Genomic DNA, 15,510 nt, shown 5'->3' with positions numbered 1-15,510 from the left:
AGGGTTCAAATCCCTTATCGGGCGTTTTTGTTTCTTAGCGCAGTTCATGATATACTGTCAATATTTAAAATTAAAAAATCATTTTTATATTTTACGTCAAGTTTTTGGTATTTTTTTGATTTACACAAAGCACGGTAAAAATGCTAAATGAACCAAAACAATAAATTAAAACAAAAAATGTCACTAATTGAGACCCTCTATAACCTGATTAGATTACTTTTAAGCAAAGCTACACATACACACCAAAATCCAGAAAATGGACATATAAAGCTCTTGTGTTTTAAATGCTAGTTTTTTGTTAGTCTGTCGCATCTCTCTTTTTCGTTTTCAGCGAGTTTAATAATGGTTGGCTATTTTTATTTTCATGAATTCCCTTTTTCACATTTTCAACATTGGTGTTACAGGTGTAAAGATAACCCACTGGTGTAAAGACAATTTAGTAAATATATCCAATACAATCCCTAATCACTTTTTATCAATTAAATACCTTATAAGTATCCTTATTCAAATAGAAAAGAAAGTTAAAGTCTCAAATAATACAAAACATATATACACTATCACAAACAGTTCTCAATAGGAATAAAAGAAACATAGAAACGTTATCAGTGGACGTAAGAACTGGGCAATCAATGAATACGTTTCGGGCAAATTACGTCAAACAAAACAATAACAAAAACCCGCTTTAAGCAGGTGGCTCATGCTTTCCATTTGTATATACTTTATAAGTTTATTTTCGGCTTGTTGTAGTTCTAGAAGTGTCAATAGCATTGTTGAAATTTTACAATTAACTTGAGGCCTAACACGGCTTCGTAAATACTCTCGATAGCGCAAAAGCCATGCTGTTACTCGTTTAAGCTTGTTTAATGTTGAGTAGCGTGTTATCAAACGGGTTGTCGCTGGAGGTTTGTGAAGCAAATTTAAATGAATTTTGGAGGCAAAGTTGATATTTATTCTTTCTTCCGCTGGCCTAAACTCCATCGGTTCCTCAGAAATTAAATTTTTTACTTCAAAAATCATTGGCCAATTTTCCTCTGTTTCGTATAAATATCTCGGACCTGCAAGCCATCGATTTCGTTTAGCTATTGATAAAACGTCAACTCCCCTAGATGCATCATCGGCCGGATTTTCTTTGGATGGTACGTATCTCCATTGAGAAGCTGTGCTTCCTTCGTCGATTTTGGACAGCCTATTCGATACGAAAGTTGAAAAGCGTTTTGAAGAATTTTGAATGCTTTGTAAAACTGCTGTAGAATCGGTCCAAAAGGTCGAACGGCAATTCGAAAGGTTTAATTCTCTTACAATCAATTTGTTTAATTTTATTGATAGTACAGCAGCAGTCAGTTCTAATCTTGGAATCGATATGGTTTTAATTGGGGCTAGTCTTGCCTTACCGATTAAAAAGGAGCAATGAATATCAAACTCATACGATTTTTTCGTAGGTACGAAACTGCACCATAAGCCGAGGACGAAGCGTCTGAAAAATGGTGCAATTCATACTTTCATATTTTATCAAACTTGAATGGCAGAATACAACGTGTAATTGTAACACTAGTCAAATTCGAAAGATCGGCTAACCACTTCTTCCATAGACTTTGATCTTCCCCAGAAATGGTATCATCCCAATCTAACCCATTTTTACATAAACGTTGCAGTAATATTTTGTCTCGAATTGTTACTGGAGCGACAAAGCCAAGCGGGTCATATAACGAACTTACTGAAGAAAGCAATCCTCTTCTGGTAAATGGTTTATCTATTAGTTCCACCTGCACCGATCTAAGCGTGGGCCCTGTGAATGTCAATTTGCATTTATTGCAAACGGCATGCACGGGTTCGTTACAGACCTTCCAGACATTACAGCTGGTAAGATGTCTTTTTAAGGACTGCAACGTAGTCTGTGGTGCAGTACAACTCCACACTGGACAAACAAACCTAGTCGCCCCAAAGCCACTATACCAGACAGTAATTCTGTCGTTGGCATCTCCAGCAGGTTTCGGCAAAGCCATATCTAAAAATAGAATAAAATAGAGGCAGTAATTGTTGGCAAACAATAGGTAATATTAGTAGTAAAACAGTAACAGTATAAAATGGTCAATAAAAGTAAAAAACTCCTGTTTGTGGTCTTTTGTACTTTATACACAAAGGTTCGAATTATTACTTTAAAAAAACAAATAAAAACAATATACTATTGTTTAAGATATATTAAGGCAACGTTGTTGTAAAATCAAAGAAAAATATTTTAAGCCACTAAATCTAAAATTTTAAAATAGACCTTTAAGAATACAATGCAACGCTCGCGCTGTTATAAGAAAGCTCTGCGTCACAATTAGGACTTAAAGTTACACGCCCAAACTGTGAGTGAACGAAGCGGAACAGAACTATTGTTAATTGTGCGAAGCGAAAATACAAGACACTAGTATTGTCAAAAGCTAAACAGGCACAAAAAAAAGTCAAGACAGATTTTAATTAAAATAAGACTGCCAAAAGGGAGCACGGTGCAAAAAAAGGCGACGCTCACGTATTACGTTGTAAAAGAGAACTGTTGCGTGCTTCACTGACGCTACGTCACAGTGGAAATTTACTGAAAAATTTCACGTTGTACGAAATTGGACGGATCAAGCGAATACAATTTATAACAAATCAAGTATCAAAAAAAAAACAAACACGGCCCCAACACTCCAAAATCGAATAAAAACACTAAGATTATATAGAGACTCATAAAAAATGTGATGCGGCCAGTCCGCAACCCGGTTTTGAATTTGTCGTTTAATTAAAAAGTTAAAATGGAAGATAAAATTTTAAAATTTCGCCAAACACGACCCCAAGACAACTCTCTCAATGTAAATTAGCAACACCACTCACTTTTTACGATGTTATGGTATGTCTTCTTCGTCCACGTGGCAGTTGTAAAAAAAATCTGGTGTTGGTTTGGATTTCCTTTAAATAAATACACTTGTTCTTAGCCCTTGGGGCCGAGGAACGATGACCAAAAATGGCGGAAACCAATCAAATGCGTGACGCCTGTCATTCTATTTGCGACCACTAAGGCCTTATTCATTTTTTTGTTGCTTCGCGATCCGTGTGCAGGTTAACTTTTTTTTGAATCTGATGTTGAATTTAAACTGGATTTTAAATCTGGTGCTGAATAATAAACTGGATTTTGAATCTTGTGCTGGATTTTGAATATGGTGCTGAATAATGACCTGGATTTTAAATATGGTGCTAAAAAATAAACTGGATTTTGAATCTGGTGCTTAATAATATACTGGATTTTGAATCTGTTGCTGAATAATAAACTGGATTTTGAATATGGTGCTGAATAATAAACTGGATTTTGAATCTGATGCTGAATAATAAATTGGATTTTGAATATGGTGCTAAATAATAAACTGTACTTTGAATCTGGTGCTAAATAATGAATTGGATTTTAAATCTGGTGCTAAATAATAAATTGGATTTTGATTTGGTGCTGAATAATAAACTGGATTTAGAATCTGGTGCTGAAAAATTAACTGTACTTTGAATCTGGTGCTAAATAATAAACTGGATTTTGAATCTGATGCTGAATAATAAATTGGATTTTGATTTGGTGCTGAATAATAAACTGGATTTAGAATCTGGTGCTGAATAATAAACTGGATTTTAAATCTGGTGCTAAATAATAAATTGGATTTTGATTTGGTGCTGAATAATAAACTGGCTTTAGAATCTGGTGCTGAATAATTAACTGTACTTTGAATCTGGTGCTAAATAATAAACTGGATTTTGAATCTGATGCTGAATAAGCTTGCCTGTCAAAAGAGCATAAATAAAGTTTGCCAATAAAAAAAATGCAATGTACATAGATTACTAGTGACTGTAAATATTCAGTCATAGATTAGGATGCCAGATAACTGTTGAAACTCACAATAAAAAAGTTGAAAGAAAAAGGGCACATTCTAAGTAACTTTATCAAACCGCTGACATTTTAAGATGTGCATATTTTGGTATGTAAGAAGTTAATTAAATAGTAAACTTTTGTAATCGATGAATATTTTGGGTGTTTGCAGCTAATAGCTCAGTTCGACATCATTTTACTGGAGCATTTGGTAAGTGTAATAGTCATTAAATTTTTAATATTAAATCTGTGTTGGTGGAATACACTAACAAAAGTAAGGTTGATTTTGCAGCTCAAGCAGATAAATCGATTAATATTAATACAATTTGCAATTCATTTTATATTTATTGTAAATGGTTAGTCTGTTAAACAGTTTTTGTTATATCCCAATGATAAAACATGTGCAATGGATGGAAAAATTGCTTTCAAAATTAAAGTAAAGTATGTAAAAATAACCACTTTTAAGGCAAGGGATGTTGCGGGGTTGGGTTTTGTAGCAAATTATTGGTTTTAATTTTTAAGAAATGTCCTTAGTTGTTGGTTGATTACAAGAATATAAAATACTGGCTAAATCTTACGGAAATAATCCATGTTTATTGACTGGCGTCCGTTCAGCAGAACGAAATTGCCTAACTGTTTTTTAAAACGAACATTTGCACTTAATAAAAAGAGGAAATGAGTCGTTAAAAAAATGATTCAATACCAGAAAAACGACGTTAGAGTTTCCATGTGAAAAGAGTTGTTAAATAACCCGCAAATTCAATAAACAAGTTATAATTAAAAGCATTGGAACTTATCATTAAAATAGGGAGGAAAAATACGCCAAAGCTTGTCAGCAAATAAATAACAATTCCATTTCAAATCAACATCAAAAACTGTTTGTTTATAAAATTAAAAGTTAGCTTATGTGGATTTATCCAAAATAAGCTACAGTTTAAAGGCGGATATACAATAATAAATAAAAATTTAGTTAAAAAACTAAGATAAAAATCTTGCTCACTCAATATTTATTAGTAATTTTTTTAATTCTTTTAAACACTGGGTAGAAAAAATTTTTAACTTAACGCCTGTTTACAAGACAGGAAATGTTGCTTCTCCAATTTTTGCTGACTCATATTTTGAGAGAACCAGGCATAAATTTAGCGCGCTTAAAGCGGGCTAAGCTAGTCCGCTCGTAACGGCTAGGTAAACGACCACGAAACGAGCTACTTTGTAAGGCCGATTTAGTGGTGAAGCAAAAATAAGTTATTTTTACGACAGTTTTCGATTCATTAGTTCAGTTTTTATTTTAATGGCCCCCCTGGTGGGATCCTGCTGATTTTATATATTTTAGACGACAGACAGGCAGTTGCCTACCATTAAACTTTATGAGGCCAGCTGTTTATAATTACAGGGTGTAATTATAAAGCTTATAAAACACTGCAGTTTGTAGTTATCAAGTTTTTAGACAGTGCAGAAAGTTAGTGTTATTACACATTATTATTATTTGTTTACTTTTTCTTATTTATCTTAATAATGAAAAACCAAAGGAAACGAAAAGCTCCTGCTCAGTGGAGTTTTGGAATGGTTGATAATATGCTCGACATCATGATTGAACAAAATGTTTTGTCGGTGATAGATGGAAGAGGAAAGAGAAATGATCAGATTTTTAGGGATATTCCAACTTTCCATCCTTTGTACATTCAAGGTAGGTAATCACCTTATGTCTAATCATGTGTTTAAAGTTACAAGTACTAAGATTTTTATTGATAAAATTCTAACTAGTGTAAAATAACACATTTAGTAATGATTGCCGTGATAAGTGGAAGAACTTAAATAGGCAATATTACAAAAATAAGACCGAGCTAAGCAAATCAGGGGCTGCTGGCAAAAACCGAAGCTGGGTTCATTTCGATAAAATGGACAATTTGTTAAAATCAAGGCCAAGAGCAATGGTAAGCTATTTATAAAAATAGTTATGTGTTGTTTTTTATCTGATTTGTTGTAGTTTTTAGTTAAATATGTATAAAATTGAAACTTTAATGTTTTATAGGCAATCATGGATACCTGCGTCGAGGGTAATGTATTTGAACCATCTAGAGAAGGCCCACCCCAAGTATTTTTTGAACCACTTTTGTTGGATTTCACAACTGAAGCTGACGAACTACAACATGGAGGTATAGCAAATATTTAAACAGTTTAATTTTATGGTAAAATCACTTCACATACCATTAATTACTAATTTTGTTTACTTTAAGAATTGTTTGCTGAACAAACTTTGGATGTGCCAGAGCCCTCAAGTTCTGCCATGCCAGGGCCCCCAACCTCTGAAAGAGCAGGGCCTTCGACTTCTGGCTTTCCGGGGCCCTCAACCCCTGAAATGGCAGGGCCCTCGACTTCTGGCATGCCAAGGCCCTCAAGCTCTAGAATGGCAGGTCCCTTAACTTCTGGTGCACCAGAACGAAGAAGAAGTCATAAAAGAAGTAAGTCAAATTTGATTTAAATTTTTTTTTAAATGTTTTTGTGTACACTTATGTGCCCTATTAAAACTACAGCATATGTAAAATTTTAAAACTTCATTTATTTACAGAAGCTACTGCAGACCCTGATATTGCAGAGCTTGTAAGGGTATTACAGGAGGAGGGAGCGAATGACCGGGAGCTCACCAGGGAGGAGGGAAGAATGAACAGGGATGAAGCAAGAATGAATCGCGAAGTTTTAAATAACATTCTTGGAACATTACAAAGATATTTTAGACAATAGCTGCTTTTTGATTTTTTGTATTATTTTCTTTATTAATTCATTTTTTTAACTTTTTTGTTGCTTTGTTTGTGTTATTTTGTATATTTTTCTTCACTTAAATTTTTTAAAATGATAAAAATAAAAACACTGTTCTTTAAAAAATGATTTATTTGAACTGTTTAATACGAATTATCTCAGCGAAAATTAGATTGGCGTAATGGCAGACTTTTTGTAATGTATTGAAGAAGTGCATTACGGAATGCTGAACCTTCAGGGTTTCCTGTAAAGCAAGGCCTTGTTGAGGGTTGCGTATAATGCAAACCAGGCCTTGCTTCGGAAGGCATTGGGCAGTTTTCTTTTTCGCAAATGTTATGTAATATGCAACAAGTACATATAATTTTCTTGGCAAAATCGATATAGGCATCAACCTTTTACCCTATTATTCGCCATCGTGCCTTTAGTCTGCCAAAACTGTTTTCAATTGCAATTCTTACGGAGCTGTGATAACAGTTGAAGGATTCTTTAGCCTCCGTAAGATTATGCCCAATAAAGGGCTTAATTAGCCATGGTAGAAGGGGATAAGCTGGATCGCCCAGTACCAGAAGAGGTATATTACAGCCTTCAATTTCCACAGGGCACTGTTTAGAATATATTTTGTATGTTTATTTTGTGTTATCTTTTGTGGATTGAAAGTTTTTCTTGTAGTAACTTAATGTAAAGTTATGCCTTTGTTTATGTATGCTATAGTGGTTCTCTTCTATTTGGTTCAGTGATTTTTTCCCTTTCTCTATTAGGTTCTCTTTTATGTTTTGTGTTTAACAATTAGATCATTATAGTTTGTGCTTGCTAGGGGTTAGACCTATTTTTATTAGTGCATGCAACCTTATATGTTTTGTTATTTAATTAATGCATGTTATTTATATTCTATTTGAATAAGTCTATTTGAATAAGGAATAAGTAATAAGAAATAAATAATCTGGTTTTTCAGGCACTAAAAATGTACTTTAGTTACCACTACTTGACAGTTACCCATATGGCACCAAATTAGATTTGAGTTAACAATACTATGGTTTACACAAAATATTTACCTTGGGTAAAGTGTGTTGCAATCTAAACAAACCAGATTGTTTAAATGTATAGGCATTATGGCATGTACCTGGCATCCTTACAAATATATCTCGAAAGCTAAAAAAAATTATTTGATTTTATGTATGCAGTTTGACATTAATCTTTATACAAAAAAACGCTTTTTATTTACCAGCATTTGTCGTCAACCACTGCCTGCAAAATTACAGATGTCCATCCTTAGCGATTCTTATAATCTTTATGGCCCTCTGCTGGAGCAGTAACTGGTATATAAGAACCGTCAATAGATCCCATAACCTATTAAATAAGCTTAAAAGTCATGGTTTGAAAGTTTTTAAATGTATTGTTAAAAGATAAATTTCAACCTGTGGAGAATGATTGCGACTTTGTGTTCGCATCGCAATCTCTTTTGCTTCAGTTTCATCAGGCCACAGAATGTAATTGTTCATTTTTTCAGTTTCATCAGGCCACAGAATGTAATTGTTCAAAAGCCATACAAAACCTAAAATATTATTAAACAATTAAATAACTTAAGAATATAGGCATCCTTAAGTGTTTAGTTTAAATAAATAAACAACATATTACCTTTTTAAACAATTGAAAACCGAAGCAGCACCTACACCAAACAAATTTCCTACAGTTCGGTATTCTGCAGCACTGGCCAATTTATAAATCGCTATTGCAATGCGCTTCTCAGTAGAAATTGGAATGCGCACTGCTCTGTCATCTAGTTAAACATATATTAACTATTAATATACTAAATCCATAGTCTAAGGCAAAAAAATGCATGTTTGTTTTATTGAATTTTTACCTGTTTTTATTTTTTCCAATATTTCCTTAAAGGTTTCTGGTTTCATTCTAAAATTTGAAATCCATTAACCGTCAGTAAAAGTTGGGACAATATTCTCACACCAATCTTGTGACCTTACAAAATAATGTTATAAGTTTCAACATTTGGGCATTTGTCTATACAAACATACACTTAGTTGTACATGGCTACATTTTTAGTTTCAACATACCTGTTATGCATCCAAATTCGGCCAACTCTTCTTCTTTTAAGCATTATTTTTTTTTGTGAATAATTGCAGCTAACACTACATACTTAATTCTTCTTTTTCGGCTAACCATAATAAAACGTTATTCTAAAATATGTAAAGGTAAATCTTGCAAGCTTCTCAATTTCAAAATCTGACACACTAAATGAAGCGCGCTAAAAAATGCCCATGTAAATATACCGCGAAGCGAACTCGTTACGCGTGATTGGTTCTTTAAAAAAATCGCTATAGCGAATTCGTTAAGTGAGCTCGGAGCTCGCTTAATCGCCCATGTAAAAAGGCTTATTACTAACAATATGTTTCGAAATCAAGATTTTGAACCATAATAATAAATATAATGAGAATAACAATATGTTTCAAAATCTAAGATTTCGAACTATAATAAAAGTATACCGCTTACGAAATCTTGCGTAAATTTCGCTCCTGCCACAAAATTTTACGAAATCTTACGTAACTTTCGCAAACTTTGCAATCTTGCATAACGTTGTGTTGCGTACGCTGTGTGAACGGGCCTTTATTTTAAACAATTAACCATTAAATGTAAAAATAGCGTGTTTACAGCCAATAAATTAAAAAAATTTCTGGGGGAGCATGCCCCAGACCCCCCCTAGCGGTGTTGTAATCTTCCAAAATTAACCCCCGATTTATTTGACCCACGAGCCTCCACTGGGTTTAAGTAGCAGTTATTAGCCTTTTTCTTATATTTAGAATAGCGTTTATGTAGTTTTAATACAATTCTTTTACGAGATGACTCGTTTTTCAGTTGAATTTGTCCACCGCTTACGCCAACATTAAAGGGGAACTATACGAAAAAATACGGGTAACTAATATACTGTACTAAGTTTAAATATGTTAATAAAAAAATTATTGGGCCTATAATAAGCCTGATTTGAAGTTTTCGACTTCGGAGGCAAACCCTTTATGACGTCACCGAACTGTACGCGAATTTGTTAGCTATACGTCATGATGCGGTCATAAACTGTTAGTAAGTCGTACCAGTTTTGTATAAAAATTAAATTATTATTGAAACGTTTATAAGCCTACCCAAAAATAGATTTGCATTTCAAAAGTGTTTTTATTTGTTTAGATGCAGCAGTTTAAATAAACTTTGATTTTATTTTTTTGTTTGGTCAATAATTTATTTTTATAAATATGTTTCGATGTGTTCATATTGAAGTTACGTCCGTTATCTCAATCATGCGTTCGAATTACTGCGAGACCAATTAACGTCGGCGTTCTTTTCCAAAACAAAAAGACCTAGCAGCTTTTTAAAGTCAAATGGTAATTTTATATTTTTTGTGCAATTTTTGCTTCTCGTTAAAAAAACACGGTTAAATTAGGATTAATTTTAATTTTTTTCTGTTAATTTGTCACCTTTTAAAGTATAGGGAATTTAGTTCAGTTGCCAATCTAGTTGATTTTGTATGTAGCTTATTTTAAATAAATCCACATAAGCTTACTTTAATTTTTATAAAAAAAAATTGATGTTGATTTTATATAGAATTGTTTTTTATTTTATACGGAATTGCTGACAAGCTTAAAAGTAGTTTGTCTATATTAAAAGTAAATCGATTGCTTTTAACTATAACTTGTTTAATAAATTTGCGGTTTATATTGAACAACTCTTATAGCGTGGAAACTATACCTCGTTTTTTGTTGGTATTAATTTATATTTAATCTATTTATTTCCGCTGCATAGCTGTATACATTCAGTTACACCATACATGTGCTTTCGGTTGAGCGATTACATCGCCACCTTGAAAGTTCGTTGATGGCGCGGTTGACTGGACCTAACTGGGTCCCAACTTCCGTGGGTGCTTCTAGGTATAAGAACCGTTCCTAAAGAAGATTTAAAGGTGTCGTCGGCGGAGCTAGTATACGGCGCTCCAATTACTGTCCCAGGGGATTTTATTTTTAATGACCCTGACAAAACAAACAGCGAACAAAAATTAAAGCTTATACGCGAAAAAATCAGCCAGGATTATGCCACAACCCATGTCACGCTACGCAAATCAAACTACATATGCCCCTTAAACTTTACAAACTTGTTAATATGTTTTTATTCGAAAAGATCCTCATCGCCCTCCACTGACGGGACCTTATGAAGGACCATATTATGTAATAAAACGTGAAATAAAAACTTTTATTTTGGATATTGGTGGTACCAAACAAACTTTGTCCGCTTATCGTTTAAAACCAGCCAACGTTGATTTGACGCAGCCTGTTCAAGTGGCAATACTCAATAAACGTGGAAGATCAAAAACAAAACAAAATTAACTGTTAATTTTTAATTTTCTTGTAATTTTTACTACGCTTCTGGGGGGGAATTGTGTAGCCCACTACTTTATTTACATACGAAGCGTAGTATGTGTGTGTACATTATATGCATGTTGTTATTACCTTTTTCCAAATTACTTTAGCGTCCGGCTGTTATCTTTTCTTCATTCATTCTGTAATTTACAGTTAAACTAGTAAGACGCTTGCTCACTTCTATTTAACTGCTATAGTAGTGCAAATATTTAATTTAAAGCTGGCAATTTCGTTTTGCTGAACGGACGCCACCTAACAAACATGGATTTGGACATATTAAGCAAAAAGCACGAAAAACTATTAAAATCCAGTTGACTTTACATTCGCGTTCGAATTTTGAATAAGCTGTTGATTACAGCCGGAAGATAATCAAGCCTAATTTAACATAAATAATAAGTTTACAAATCTTCGTGGTATTTAAATTTTAACATATTATTTTAAACTTATTAAAAAAATATGTTTTTAAAATAAACTACCAACTTCATTATAGTAAAATAATATTAGGCATTACTGGCAGTTGAGCCCAGGATCTCTTGTTTACGAGACAGACGCTTTACCTTTAAGATACAACGCCTTCGTGACTAAAAAGTACTGGTTTGTGTTTAAACGTTTTTTTAAAACAAGTTAAAATTTGTTATTACCTTTTTCTGAATAATTTAACCAGGCTTGTTGTAGTCGTAAGAACACTTGCTACACCACACATGGGGTCGTGTGTTCAATCCCCATTGCTCTCGTGCTGTAAGAAGAAATCCAAAATGGTAGAAAGGAGTTGTATCTTTATTGCCTCATGACTTGAATTTTAAAATTGTTGCCAATAATTTTATTTCACTTATTAATGAAATAAAAAAAACTAGGATTTGAATATACTGGGACAATTAGAAGCAATAGAATGAAGGGATGTCCACTTTTATCTGAAAAAGAATTAAAGAAAAAGGGCCGCGGCTCTTATGATGAAAGAGTCGAAAAAAATTTAAACATAATAGCTGTAAGATGGTATGATAATAAAGCCGTAAATCTTGTATCCTCCTATGCTGGAATTGAGTCAATTGAAAGTGTTCAACGGTATGACAGAAGTAAAAAAAAATTATGTTTCAGTACAAAGACCTAACATAGTAAAAGTATTCAATAAGTTGATGGGTGGAGTCGATTTACTCGACATGTTGACTTCAATGTACAAAGCCAAAATAAAATCCAGGCATTGGTACATGTATTTGTGGTATCATACTTTAACCATTTCACTGGTAAATTCATAGTTGCTTTATAAAAGGGAACAAAAGGAACTAGGCAACTAAAAAATTTTACAGCTAAGAGATTTTCAGGCTGAAATTGCATCTGGATTAATAAATGCAAACCAGAGACTCACTTCTCGTCGTTCGTATGTGTCGTCATTAACACCAAGCAAACGATTACGACTTAGTCTGTAGCTCTGTAAGCAATCATTAAAATCTATAATGTCTTTTTGTAAATGCAAAACATGCAAAGTTGCTCTTTGCTTCAACAAGACAACAAATTGTTTTGAGGATTTTCACACAAATTAAGAAACAAAACTGTGTTTTTGTCGTGATGTTGTATCAAAAAAATTTTGTTTTGTTAAAAGAATTTTATTTTATGTGTTTTTAGCTTTGGTCCAGATTTTTTGGAGATGTTGTTTCAAAATATTTATTTTTTTTGAAACAGAATTTTTTATGTGTGTTTATTTGGTATGCCTAATCCTAACTGTGGTCCTGTATCAAAATATTTATTTTTTTATAACAGATTTTTTATGTGTGTTTTTAATTGGTATGCAAAATCTAACTGTGGTCCTGTATCAAAATGTTTATTCTTTTATAGTGTTTAACCTAATTCTAATTAAATAAGAACGATCTGAACGATGAAGGTAAAACTGTGATTGCAACATAAAACTAGGTAAAAAACTTTCCCTGTTTTGGATGACGTTTTTTTGCTCAAGGTTATTTTTTTTTCATAAAATATATCTATTTTTTTTATGAATGTTTTTTCAATGTTAAAAAAATTGCAATAGGTAAATGGAAAAATGAAGAATTACGCCTTTCTCTTCTTCAAAAGAAAAAGATAAATTTAGAAAAAAACAACAAAAATGGAAAGAAAGAGAACAAGGGTGGAAAGAAAGGAAACAAAAGTGGAAAGAAAGGAACATCAATGGAAAAAAGTTGATCATCAAATGAAAAACTACGCCTTAAAGACGAAATTGTTAAATAAGTAAATATTATTTTAATTTTATTCTTTTTTTTCACCTTTTAATTATTATTTCATGTTTTTTCTTAATATATTATTTTACCACAAATTTAAACTTGTTTTATTTAAAGATGAAAACAATACATAAGTATATAAATAAAGCACTATAATAAATTATAACAAATTACTACAAAGAAAAAATAAATATAGATATACACAGTACATATAGTTTTATTAAAAATTATAAATACAGTTATAATATTTTTAAAAAAATTTTAAAATTAAACTTTAACAAAATTATTTGTTATATATACACAAATATATGTAAAAAAGGAAACACAAAAAAAGTTCTTGAAGTAAAAAATTGTGATATAATGTGTTGTCGAAAATAATTGTCACCACGAGCAGCTGCAATAGATTCAATAGAAGGTTCTTTGAAATAAGGAACAGAAGGTAATATGATGTCGTTATGTTTGATTGCAAAATTATGGATAGAAGCAACAGCAAAGACAATTTTGCATTTTAGTTTGAAGCGGGATTCGGAGGCAGCGAAATCTTTGTTTTATTACAACAAAACATCGCTCTATTGAGCTTCGAGTTTTGATGCGAGAGCGGTTGTATTTTTGCTCAGCTGCTGTGATTGAGTTAGCAAGTGAAGTTAAAAGATATTTTCGGCATAGATATCCCCCATTACCAAGTGAAATTCCTTCTATCATATTGGTGTCAAACATTACAGAAAGTCTGCTATTATGGGTTGAACCAGGCCAATTTTCTACAATGTTAGTTAGTTATTAATGGTTCAGTATCACACACACGCTAGACATTAACAGAAAAATAACCTTTTCTATTTCAAGAAAGTTCAGCTTGGTCCTGATCAGGTGAAACTATGGAAATGTGTGTGCAGTCATTTGCACCAACAATACCAGCAATTGAGTGAAAATTTTGTTTAACTTCAGTTAAGTTTGAAAGAAACTTTATAAAATATTTATTTTTTGCAGCTATGATTTTGCTTATTCTGTAAATTATTCTGCAGGCAGTGGACTGGTGGTATTTAAGAATATCCCCATCATCTCTTTGAAAATGCCTGGTTGCATAAAAGCGAAGGGTTATTAAAAGTTGTGTAATAGGGGGAACTACATATGCTCCGACTTGCACCATCAAAAAAAATGATAGAAAAAAGATTATGTACTTCTACTTTCGAAAATCGATATCTTGCTTTAAATTGAGCTCTATCTAAAACAGTAAACAGGTTATTTTTAATTGGAATTGGACACATTATCGAAATATAAATACACCCATCACTCATACTTCAGTCACCACGACCCTAATCCTAAATAAAATCCATATGGCGACTGGACTATTTCAATGCTGCAACAAAACTTTTTACCATTCTTACCATTTAAACAGGCATTAAAGGTCACATGTTCTATATTCCTTGTGCTATTTTCTTCGACAATTAAAAGTTGTTGAAATCGATTTCTGTTGCAATCGGAAGTTTTTTTTTCCTTAACAGTTGTTCTAAGTTATTTGTAGATGTGTTTCTTGCAAAGCGACATTTTTAAAACCTTTTCTTCTTATGATAAAATACTAAGTAGACGTTGCAAAAACAACTGAATAGACACTTTGTTCAAAAGATTAAGTCGGGCAAGTCACCAAAGCGAGCTGCTCGAACCACGTGAAATCGGTTGAGTGAGCACACAAATATTTTTTATTTATTCTTTACATAGAAAGTTTGACTTAACACCTAATTTCTTGTTTAATTTTATCATTACTATTTCACAAATGCAAAAGGGTACACAAATTAAAAATACAGAATTTTTGGTATAGATTTACAAAATGCACATTCCACGTGGTTTTCTTTTTTATGTAAGTTTTACAAGCCTTAGTGTTTTATATTTGTAAAATGCAAAAAGAAGATAATTAAATTTACCAAACAATATATATGATATTTACAAAGAATTGGGAAAAAGATTGACCAATCCAAGGACTTGCTGTATTAAAAAAAAACGTTATTTACCGAAAACTTAATTGGCGCAAAAATACATAACTTAACAACCCATTACGGGATAATGCACCAGTGTTTGTTGCATAGCAAGTTCTTGTTGAAGGCTGGAAGTAATGAGCGGTGGATGGAGTCTCTGTCGGCATAGGACTGTTTTCCTAATAACTAATATTGTGCAAAATGCAGCAGGTACAAATGATCGCCTTTGCAAAGTCAATATTCACATTAATTTTTTCCCCACCTTGATTTTAGCCTTCCAAAACTATTTT

At 32.5% G+C, this 15,510-nt stretch overlaps 2 long non-coding RNA genes across 2 annotated transcripts; both read right to left on the bottom strand.

Moving 5' to 3' along the window:
* Window positions 1-6,797: 6,797 nt before the first annotated feature.
* Window positions 6,798-7,977, bottom strand: LOC145759930 (uncharacterized). Its single transcript, XR_014286557.1, has 3 exons — window positions 7,854-7,977; window positions 7,684-7,780; window positions 6,798-7,233 (listed from the first exon to the last, which is right to left on the bottom strand). It is a non-coding gene; the product is annotated as an uncharacterized LOC145759930 (long non-coding RNA).
* Window positions 7,978-8,061: 84 nt separating this feature from the next.
* LOC145759929 (uncharacterized) lies at window positions 8,062-8,845 on the bottom strand. The gene is made up of 4 exons (XR_014286556.1): window positions 8,701-8,845; window positions 8,493-8,605; window positions 8,267-8,408; window positions 8,062-8,183 (listed from the first exon to the last, which is right to left on the bottom strand). It is a non-coding gene; the product is annotated as an uncharacterized LOC145759929 (long non-coding RNA).
* Window positions 8,846-15,510: the final 6,665 nt, after the last annotated feature.

The sequence above is a fragment of the Corella eumyota genome, chromosome 7, assembly GCF_963082875.1.
Source record: "Corella eumyota chromosome 7, kaCorEumy4.1, whole genome shotgun sequence".
NCBI lineage: Eukaryota > Metazoa > Chordata > Ascidiacea > Phlebobranchia > Corellidae > Corella > Corella eumyota.
This window is presented reverse-complemented; position numbering and strand designations above follow the sequence as displayed.